This window comes from Eucalyptus grandis, chromosome 10, assembly GCF_016545825.1.
Source record: "Eucalyptus grandis isolate ANBG69807.140 chromosome 10, ASM1654582v1, whole genome shotgun sequence".
NCBI lineage: Eukaryota > Viridiplantae > Streptophyta > Magnoliopsida > Myrtales > Myrtaceae > Eucalyptus > Eucalyptus grandis.
In genome coordinates, this window is record NC_052621.1 from 22,355,234 (window position 1) to 22,366,542 (window position 11,309).

The 11,309-nt window shown below is 37.9% G+C and overlaps 1 long non-coding RNA gene across 1 annotated transcript; it reads right to left on the reverse strand.

Moving 5' to 3' along the window:
* Nucleotides 1-3,035: 3,035 nt before the first annotated feature.
* On the reverse strand, nucleotides 3,036-4,580 carry LOC104443625. The gene is made up of 4 exons (XR_725199.3): nucleotides 4,486-4,580; nucleotides 4,262-4,339; nucleotides 3,132-3,245; nucleotides 3,036-3,062 (listed from the first exon to the last, which is right to left on the reverse strand). It is a non-coding gene; the product is annotated as an uncharacterized LOC104443625 (long non-coding RNA).
* Nucleotides 4,581-11,309: the final 6,729 nt, after the last annotated feature.

Below are 11,309 nucleotides of genomic sequence, written 5' to 3' on the forward strand. Positions count from 1 at the left end.
TCATAACCAAGATCCCATATTTATAGCTGAGATCCTGAGGGTCAGGTTCTTGAGGACCACTCACTATTTTTCCCTCCACTTGTGAGCAGATAGTACAGAACCCAAGGGAGACTTGAGCTTGTAGAATTAGAATACATTGGATAAGTACGTGTGGACCTTCCGTGGACCCTTTCACTAAGATATTTCATCATTACATAAACTACAAATGGAAGGCTTATTATATTAATAACCTTTTGCTTCTCTTTTCTCATTTGGTCAGCTCACTGCATCTGCAATTAATCTGGCGTGCTATGACTCATAACACATTGTGCTTCGACATTCATAGAAAATTGACCTTCTAGTTAAACGAAGAAATCCCGAACTTATGCGCAGTACTAGCATTTCGCAATCTCTTCATCTCAGGATAGATTTTGATATATTTTCATTCGCTTCCCGTGTGAGTATGAAGCTATTCTCAGAATGCGACGTTCATATATAATTATTCGATCTTGTAATATTACATATTGAGTAGTAAGTTTACAATTGTCTTTATGGTGACAAATGTTTATTGGGGGCCAAATTCCTATTGGAAGTATCCAAGAAATTCAGTTGAGTTCACTGCAAACAGTAATACCATTGAGACATGAGGGTTTTGATCTTAGGAAAGATTTTCATCTCTTTTCATTAGCTTGAAATACTTCTCTTTCGCTTTCCCTATAAGTATGAAGCTATTATCAAAATGGGGCATTCATTTATAATTCTTTGATTTCGTAATATTACATATTGAGTAGTAAGTTGTTTGCAATCGTCTTTGCAGTGACAAATGTATATCGGGCGCCAAATTGCTATTGGAAGTATCCAAAAAATTCAGTCGAGTTCATCGCAAATAGTAACACTATTGAGACATGAGGATCATGAGCCTACAAAACAGCTTTCTAGATATAATTTAATGAAAACCTAATAGCTAGAAGCACTCACAACAGTAAAAACCCACTTAGTTGCTGAGCAAGACTCCCTTGCTACTTAAATCTGAATTGAATTGATTTGCTGAAGTCAAAGCAAAACTATGAACTATCAACAACTGGACATTGCCGACAAGTCATCATTTGGTTAAGTCATCGTTTGGTCCCAGCGCACTTAAGAACTCTAGAATACTAGGTAACCTACGGTTCCTTTTTCCCCTGTCGAAATTCAGTAAAAAACAAATGGCAAATTAGGCTTAAAAGCACCCGAATGATTGTCACTACGGATCGATAAAGCAAATTGGTTTTTGACACCTCAAAGACCTTTCCCTATTTTGAGCAGCATTCCGAGTGACGCAATATGCACGGAAAAAGGGTAGAAATTTTAGCGGAGCATGATGTGGAGACACGATTGAGGTACAGAGTGGGGTAGGTGACTACGGATCCTTGCCGCCCATGTGGCAACCTCACTTCAAATACGAGTACACCGCTCTAGGTTGAATCTGGTCGTGTGCGCGCGCGCGCGAGAGAAATTTCGAAGGCCAGGCACAGAAAAAGTGACATTAGCAGAACCGGAGAAAATGCAGGACTATTTACGTGTTCAGCTCCCATGTTCAGGCATATATAAGATTAGATGCTTCTCCTCCTTCCACAAAGTTCGATCGAGAGAGAGAGAGACAAAGAGAGTATTGAACATCTGTTCCGTTTCATTTTCGTGGTGTTTATTATAGGAGGCATAAAATTAATTCACGCTGCAAATGTGGAACACACTGAGATTCAGTAGTTGATGATTTACGGCAGAAAAAACCATGCCAAGAATCACGCTAAGTGTAGGCTAACTTTTTATGTTGGAACGGAGTCACCATGCAACCTGTAAATTCAGATTTGCTAATTGGAAAAGTGGCTTGATTCCTATATAGTCATGAACGGAAGCATCAACCGACTAAAAAACCACATCATTATTCAAATAGTACATTAACAAGCTCTTCCTACTTATTGTTTCAACTGTTGATAAATCAAATTAAAAAAGAGACAATGATGCTGCCTATGCAACTACACGAGATAGACCTTACAGATGTGAAAATACATGTATAATGGCATCTAGCAATAAATCCAATACTGTGAGCTTTAGAAGTCTCATTCCCACTTCATAGCTGACACCTAGGCTTTCTGATGTTGATGGGAATTGCGCGTCAGAACCGTTATTGACAATGTCACCTGCATGTTTTCAACCGAACAGCTCAGCGGATTTTGTAGGTGACCTCTTGAGCTAAAAAGCCAATTCTTTTGAGTCATTTCATTTCAATCATATATTTACTTGCTAATGCAAATATCTACTGAAAAGCAATGGATGCATTATGCCGACTATCTGTAATATTCCAAAAGATACCACTCCTAGATGGGCGGGTCCTCAGCACTTCAAAATGCAACAGGGGACACCCGGCTAATGTCCCATCAGCCTAGATGCAAGATCTACCAACCAGCAAGGCCTTTCCCCAGCCTCTCTAATTTCAGGAAGAACAATCATGACAACAAAATCAGATCAGGGAAAGCAATGTCATTGTCGAACCAGAAGGTTGTGCCACCACTCTTTCCAGATGTCAAGTCACTAGAGTTTTGCAAAAGCAAAAGAGCAAAAATGGGGCAACACTAAGGTGGGATGTCCATGAAAAGGATTAGCATATCCTTCTCCCTTGCTAGAACCTCCTTGACACTGAACTAAGAGGAACGACCCATTGACAAAATTTGGATAACAGAAGAAGACTTGAGAGAAAATGTTCAATAGGAGCATATGATCCCAAAGTTGAAGCTTTTGCTCGTACCCAATTCTCGTTAGCTGCTGTCTTCATTTTGTATTGCACATTTTCTTTTCATTCTTATTATAACAAGCATACTCTCTAACAACAAATTAGTTGTGCAATCTGCTGAATATACAAAGTGGGTATATGTAAAATTTTTGACAGAAAAATTTACACGTTGAAGAATATCTTACTCATTCTTTACCTGAATCCCCTGTATAAATAGCAATTTCATTTTACAGCATCGTTATCATATAAGTTGCGCTTTTTTCAGGTCAGATACAACTCCATGATCTTCACTGCTCGTCTCATTGTATAGCACCTGTGAGGTAACCATACTAAGCACACCATGAAATCAAGCAAAATCAAGTAGACAACACAGTGGGCATACCTTGTCTATGATACCATACTCAACCGCTTCACTAGGACTAAAATATTTAGGTCATCGGATGTCAGCTTCGATTTCCTCTGGTGTTTTTCCAATATGCTTCGCATAGAGTTTAAGCTTCACAAATTGTCAGCGGGAAGTTGTTCCCACTTCAGTGTCTCGAAGAAGCATCACAAGACTCCAAAAGTAAATTCTTTCGTTTGCTCAATTCACTCCTTTATATGTACATAGTTGCCAGTTTCTACAAGATAGGCCCCCACCCTCTAGATGGTAATTAAAACAGGCTCTTCTATCTGTATTGGAATTGGAACTTATTGAGAACATCATTCCAACACAACGATCTAATGAGAACAGCACTAAACACGCATTCGTAGAACCCTGCAAAGAACCGACCCTCTACTAGTACCACATTTCAGTTAACATGATGAAGCAAAGAGGCAAACCAAAAAGAGCCAGGATGACAAAGAAACGAGTAACAATATTCTCTTGATCTGTAAAGTTTTCAATTTTTTAAACAAACACTGGAAGACTTTCTCTGAAGCTTTGCAGATCATTTTCAATTTAGTGGAGTAGCTTTGGACCTAACTTGGACTTTTAGAATGCGGCACGAAGTAGGTGGTCTATGATGTTCTATAAGTAGAAGAAGCTCAGAAAGATGTAATATGACCTCTACTTATCCACATAATAAAGCAAAAGATCATCACTTTCCGGTTATAAATAGGCCTTATTATTTAAAATGAGTAAGCTATCTGCTTCAGTTGTGGGCTAACATAGAGGGCAGAGCTTGTTAGCAAGCATTAATCACTACAATTAAGCAGCAAGCCAGTTCAACCAATTTAAGCATTCCTTTAATTTATTTGTAGTAGTGGTGTTGACTTTAAAGGACATCGCCCAAGGTAGAAAGGGTGAATCCAATCCGAAGGACCTCTTGCTTTGATTAACTTAAAACTGATGGACATGAAAGCTTCAAAGAGCAAATGGCCATGATTTGCTGCGCTTTTGCGAGCTCAGCTCACTCTGATTTTGAATTAAAGTGCATTGATTAGATCATGTCATCCACCAGAATAGTAATCTCATGCCTATAGAAGACAAATCTCACAGATATCTCAAACCAACAAAGTGATTTATCTTACCAACTCTGCCTTGACATTCTTCACTTCTTTCCTGGCAAGATCGATATCTGTTGCTTGACCTTGAAATCTTGCAATTGGCTAGCAATTCACAGACAGAAGATACACAAGAATTATTAGAATTCAAGCAGGCTGCCTAAGTTGATCCCTGACAGAATGTAGACTCTGAAAAGGCCACGAAATAAAAGGTATAAATAACTTAGGAACTTCAAAGGTGCAGGAAAAACCTGCTTCATCATGATTGTCGAAGATGGCAAAGCAGAACGGTTCCCCCTTGCACCAGCTGCTAAAAGTAAGGCAGCTTCTCCCCATGCATTACCGACACAGAGAGTAAAAATTGGTGGCTTGACATACCTGCATTGGATAACCACTATGTCATGAAAGAAAAACACAACGATAACATTTGGAGAGCAGATTGTGGAACATAGAGAGCTGCAAGCTTAAGCTAATAAGATACATGCATAAATAAGATCAGATAGCCTAGGGAAGTTTTGAAAATACTCATAGTTTGCAGTCATCATTGTTAACTGGGAAAGATCAGATAGCCTAGGGAACTGTTCCATGCAGATTTTTCTACATGACATGTCAAACTGCTTTATGTCTTTAAACTTACAATAATCACCTTGCATCCGAACATATTTACACTCCATTCATGTTGGAAAGGTTATTTTGTCTATTTGCCGGTGTTGCTGGTCCCTCTGTTTTGCAATTTTCAATGACTAGAAGCTATCATGTCGTGACAATGCTTTGATTAAATTTATTTTTGTCCTTTCCATGAAAATCATCTTTATGCTTCACTCAGTAGCTATTTGTGATGTGTCAGAGCCAAAAAAGGTTCATTGATTAGATATCCACGAAAATTCTAATACGTGTTTGTGGTTTTGTGTTGCCATGGATTTAAATGATGCGTGCATTCATCATCTTGGTGCAAAGCCTTTGTTAAATTAGTTCTTCTCATCAGAATCATTTTTTGCTTAACTGTGGAGCTAGTCGTGGCATGTCATTGCAAAAAAGTGCAGCTGAAAAGATTTGATGCATATATATTGTGTTCCATTTAAAAGTGTGTGTAGATTAAGCTTCCTTCTTGGCATCCTTACCTTTATATTCTTGAAGTTTATAGAAAGGCAAATTCAAAACATAAAACACTATAGTTCTAGAAGTGAATCCACGTAGATGGTATTGTTATGATTATGATTAGCTTGTATGATGATCTTCTCAGTTAGTTTAACCTCACCAGTCAAAATAGGTGAAGCAGCAAAGGTCTGGAATTCTTCACATCTGACAACGAGAAGTTTGTTGTCTTTCAAGATTTTAGCACCGCATTATGGGAATATGAGTTATTATTGAGTATACACTACATTGTGCGACTTGCTCTTTTGCTTATCTTCAGGCAGCTTGAGCACTTTGTTGTTGTTTACTGTAGAGAACTGAAAGAGGTAGTGTATGGAACCTGGCTTTACAGTTAACTGCATATATCCATTTTTTGGTTTTCTTTTTCATATGGAAATGATCTTTTTCCAATGGGTAGCAAGAAAATTTTTGCTGAACCAAACGGGGTTGCATGTTTGGTGAAATTGAGGTTTCTACTGAAACTTTAACTAATACATCAATGCAATGTGCAACTCCTGCTCACACTCCTGCAAATGTTCCATTTTCAGTGGTTGCAGCAATAGATTAGCATGCAGTGAGGCAAGAGAATGTGAGTGTTGTAAAATGCCATCTACGGCTTCTAATATTGGACCAGAATATGAAGCGGGGTCTTTAATCACATCTGCCAAAATTGTTATATATAAATCCAGTTAGATTCCTTTGTTGGTCGATGTGATAAGTGCAAGTTGAAGAATGTCACAAGTTCAAACGAACACAACTGCTGACTTTGATATTGGAAGACTGAAAGAGGCTTCTAAATTCACAATGTTCGATTACCCATATGTTTGAGGTGTTGAGTTTTCATGAATCATGTATAAGAAAAATTAACATAAAGTACACAGCGGAAACAAATATATATTTTATACATGATTCTCCTAAGGCGTTGTTCGTGTGTTTTAATAAAAAATCTAAACATAAAAGAGAGTTAAACGAAATACCTCTCGAAGCGCGCTTTGAAACAAGTCGGTTCGGATGTTCCACAGTTCGAGTCCCACAAGTGTCGGACCTCTAGTTCAGACACACCAACAACGAACATCGAACTGAAGAGAGAAATTTCGGATGTTCACCACTTCGATCGTGCTAGCAATCACGTGGAAATAATCCGTCGTATTCTTGATGTATAGTAGTCATGGCCCGAATGAGTTAACGCTCTTCTTTCTTGCGCCGCAAAGACACAAGAACACGCACACACTTTGCTCTCTATTTTCAGCAAAGCATCACTCGTATGTCTCTAAAACACAAGACGCACACTACACAAAATTTCTCTTTGTTGCAACCTTTTGCAGCCTTTCTTTTTTAATATTTATACACGAATCAGCAACGGTTGCCGATCGTGGGATCAACAACCGTTGCTGATCCTCATTCTCATGCACGATCGAGTGCGATCATGCATGAATGGAACAGTCAGCAACCGCCGACCGTTTATGCACGATTTCGTGCACGATGGTCAGCGGTTGCTGACCACCATGCACGAATTCGTGCGTACATGTGCACGTATTCGTGTGAAGTGGTCAGCAAAAAATTGCTGACCATTTCCACTTTAATTAATTAATTAATAATTAATCAATTTCCTTTAAAAATAATAATAACATAATCCTTATACGTACAAATGGAATCCTTAATATGTAACTATTACATAGCAGCTTTAGGGCATACATCTAACAATCTCCCACTTGCACTAAAGCTAACTTGTTTTGTACCTCAAACCCATTTGGTCAATTCATTGCCATTAATTAAATAATAATAATGAAAATACACAATTGGGGTATGTTAACATATATCCACTTTGGGCATGCGTGTGCATCATATGCAAGTAGGCTCGTGACTATAATACAAATTAAATTAAATCTTATTTAATTTAATTTTAAATCGACTCAATTCGATTGCAGTAATTGCAAACACATTTGCAATAATATTTCTCTCTTGTTCCACGTCATCCTAATTGTTTATGGTGTGTGACATCCCTAAGTTCATCACTAAGCTGGTAGTAAGACTTGTACTAACACATTAGTACTTCCAAAAGAAATAATTGTCCCGATTAATCTTTTAGGTCCTACAAGCCACGATTGACATCTAGCAATATGTCATGGCTACCCAGATAGTGTGAATACTTTAAGAACATAATGAACATGTTAGCTTTGGCTACAGTGTAATTCAATCTCTCTGTCTTACTATGTCCCAATCAAACAAAGACCATGGAATATTTGTCAAGTCATTAATTCAATCATATGCACAAATCTAATTGACATGCATTTTATTCGAGACATAAACAATTTATTATCGGTTACAACCCCGGCCGATGATTTCAATGCAGTGTCACAATTAGATCGCATAGGACATCATTATCATACCTTGCATATAACAAGGAGACAGATTCCATATTGCGCAAACGTGTAACTTCATATATGAACAAACTATGACTATCAGGTATAAAGACGGATCAACGACCCGACATTATGTGCACCAGTGAACCATAGTTGTTCAATACACAAGTTAACACTGTGCCTCAGGTCTAAGGATTATTTACACAAGACCAAAGCATGAACAATTAGACATTGACCACGCTAAAAGCTTCCATGTCGCTAATCGTTCCATATGCGTCACGTTCAGTGAATTTGTCTAATACAAACACCTGTGTTCTAACTTAGGTATCATAATACCCAATGACATGTGACTCATCATTCCCTTAAGTATCCAATACTTAATGACGAAGTTAAGAACACACCGGCCTCAACAGGATTATTAATATCCACTCAATAATCCATCGACCAGGAACAATTTAAATATTCAGTCTAACTATGAACCAATCACATATATTCTTGACGTCTCAAGAATAGGTCTAATTGCAACTGATCTTATGGAATCATTCATCAATATAAAATAATTGGACAAATGAATGAATACGTCATTGCCATTAATTAAATAATAATAATGAAAGTACAACTGAAATCCCTAATATGTAACCATTACATAGTAGCTTTAGGGCATACATCCAACAATCTCCTAGTTGCACTAAAGCCAACTTGTCTGTACCTCAAACCCATTTTGTCAATATGTCTTTCAAAAGAAGACGAGGTAAGGCCTTAGTGAAGGGATCTCGCCACATTTTCCGCCGAGGCAATTTTCTGCAAGGCGATATCACCTCTCCCAACAATTTCTCTGATGAGATGGAAGCGTCTCTCAATGTGCTTGGACTTCTGGTGAGACCTTGGTTCCTTAGCTTGAGCTATCGCCCCATTGTTGTCACAAAACAATGTGATTGGTTGCTCAATTGAAGGAACGACTCCAAGTTCAGAAATAAATTTCTTCATCCAAGCGGCTTCCTTTGCTGCTTCAGAAGCAGCTACATACTCTACCTCAGTGGTGGAATCGGTAGTTATACTTTGTTTGGAACTTTTCCAACTAACTGCACCACCATTGAATGTAAAGACAAACCCAGACGTAGACTTATAATCATTAGGATCCGATTGAAAATCGAAATCAGTATAAGCTACAACTTTAAATTCTCCTTCTCCATATATCAAGAATAAATCTTTAGTCATTCGCAAGTACTTAAGAATATTCTTGATTGCTATCTAGTGCTCTTCTCCTGGATCAGACTGATATCTGTTAGTAATACTTACAGCATGTGCAATATCAGGTCTAGTACATAGCATAGCATACATTATGCTTCCAATAGCGGATGCATATGGTATCTTTGCCATTTGCTCTTTTTCTTCAGGAGTGTTGGGACACATCTCCTTAGAAAGACGGATCCCTTGCCTAAAAGGCAATAATCCTCTCTTGGAACATTGCATGTTAAACCGTGTTAACACTATGTCTATGTACGTAGATTATGAGAGGCCAATCAATCGTCTTGATCTATCTCTATAGATCTTGATACCTAAAATGTAGGTTGCCTCTCCTAAATCTTTCATGGAGAATTTCTGTGACAAGAATAGTTTTATCGATGATATCATTGGTACATCATTTCCAATCAAAAGTATATCATTGACATATAAAACCAGAAATGCAATTGCACTCCCACTGATCTTCTTGTATACACAAGGTTCATCCGGATTTTTGATGAAGCCAAACGATTTGACTACCTCATCAAAATGGATGTTCCAACTTCTGGAGGCTTGTTTGAGTCCATAAATGGATCTCTTAAGCTTACACACCTTCTGTTTTTCACTATTGGATTCAAAACCCTGTGGCTGTTCCATATAGATGTCCTCATCGAGAAAACCATTTAGAAAAGCCGTTTTGACATCCATCTGAAATATCTCATAATCAAGGTGGCAGCTATAGCCAACATAATCCGAATGGATTTTAGCATGGCCACAGGTGAGAAAGTTTCGTCATAATCAATTCCTTCTTTTTGACTATATCCTTTCACCACCAGCCGTGCTTTGTAAATTCTAATTTGACCTTCAACATTCATCTTCCTCTTGAAGATCCATTTACAGCCAATTGGTACAATACCATTAGGCAGGTTAGTCAAGGTCCAAACCTCATTTGAATACATTGAATCCATTTCGGATTTCATGGCCTCTAGCCATTTACCAGAATCGATGTCCAACATCGCCTCCTCATAGGTTTTAGGATCACCGGGTTGATCACTATCATTCATAATGAATAATGATTCGATATGATCAACCGAGTGTCTATAACGAGTAGGTGGGCGAGACGTTCTCGCACTTCTCCTAAGAGGTTGTGTATCAGAAGCTCCCACTGAATCAGAGATTGGTATCTGAACTCGATTGTTTGGCACTTCATTATTTTCTTCTTGTAAGACTATTTTCCGCCCAGCACCACTTTCTTGGACGAACTGATTCTCCAACAACGAAGCGTGCTTGCATACCAAAATTCTTTGGTTTGAATGAAAATAGAAATAATATCCAAGAGTTTCCTTTGGATATCCAATGAAGCGACCTTGTTCAGATCTTGCCTCCAATTTTTCCATTTTCAGCTTTTTCACGAAAGCTGAACAACCCCAAATCTTAATATGATTAAGACTAGGTTTCCTACTATGCCATATCTCATAGGGCGTAGTTGGAATAGATTTGAACGGCACTCTATTCAGTATATATATACAGCTGTCTCAAGGGCATATCCCTAAAGGGATGTTGGCAAATCAGTGTAACTCATCATAGATTGTACCATATCTAATAAAGTACGATTTATTCGTTCAGATACACCATTATGTTCTGGAGTTCCAGGAGGTGTCCATTGTGATAAAATGCCATTCTCTTTAAGATAGTCCAGGAATTCAGTATTAAGGTATTCACCTCCTCGATCCGATCAAAGAGCCTTAATACATCTTCCTGTCTGTTTCTCAACTTCAGCCTTGAATTCCTTGAACTTTTCAAAGGATTCAGATTTATATTTCATGAGGTATAAATAACCATACTGTGACTGATCGTCAATGAAGGTAATTAAGTAATTATAACCACCTCTAGCAGTTTTATTAATTGGTCCACATACATCTGTATGTATTAATTCTAATATGTTAGCAGCTCGCGCACTTTGTCCCACAAAAGGCGCTTTGGTCATTTTTCCTAGAAGACATGCCTCACAAGTCGAGTATGACTCAAAATTTGAAGGATCAATGTATCCATCATTACTCAACCTGTTAATTCTGTCTTCTCCAATATAACATAATTGGAGATGCCAAACATACTTTTTATTTGGACCGTCTTTAGGGCGTTTATTAGTTATGGCATTTATATCAATTCTATTTTGCTTATTGACATTGGTAATCGCATTACCAGAAATTGTAATGGTATAAATATTGTTGGTTAATAAGCTAGAACCAACACATATTCTATTATGATAAATAGAACATACATCATCAGCAAAAGAAAATTCATAATTCTCTTTACCCAAACGAGGTACAGAGATGTTGTTCCTAACAACATTC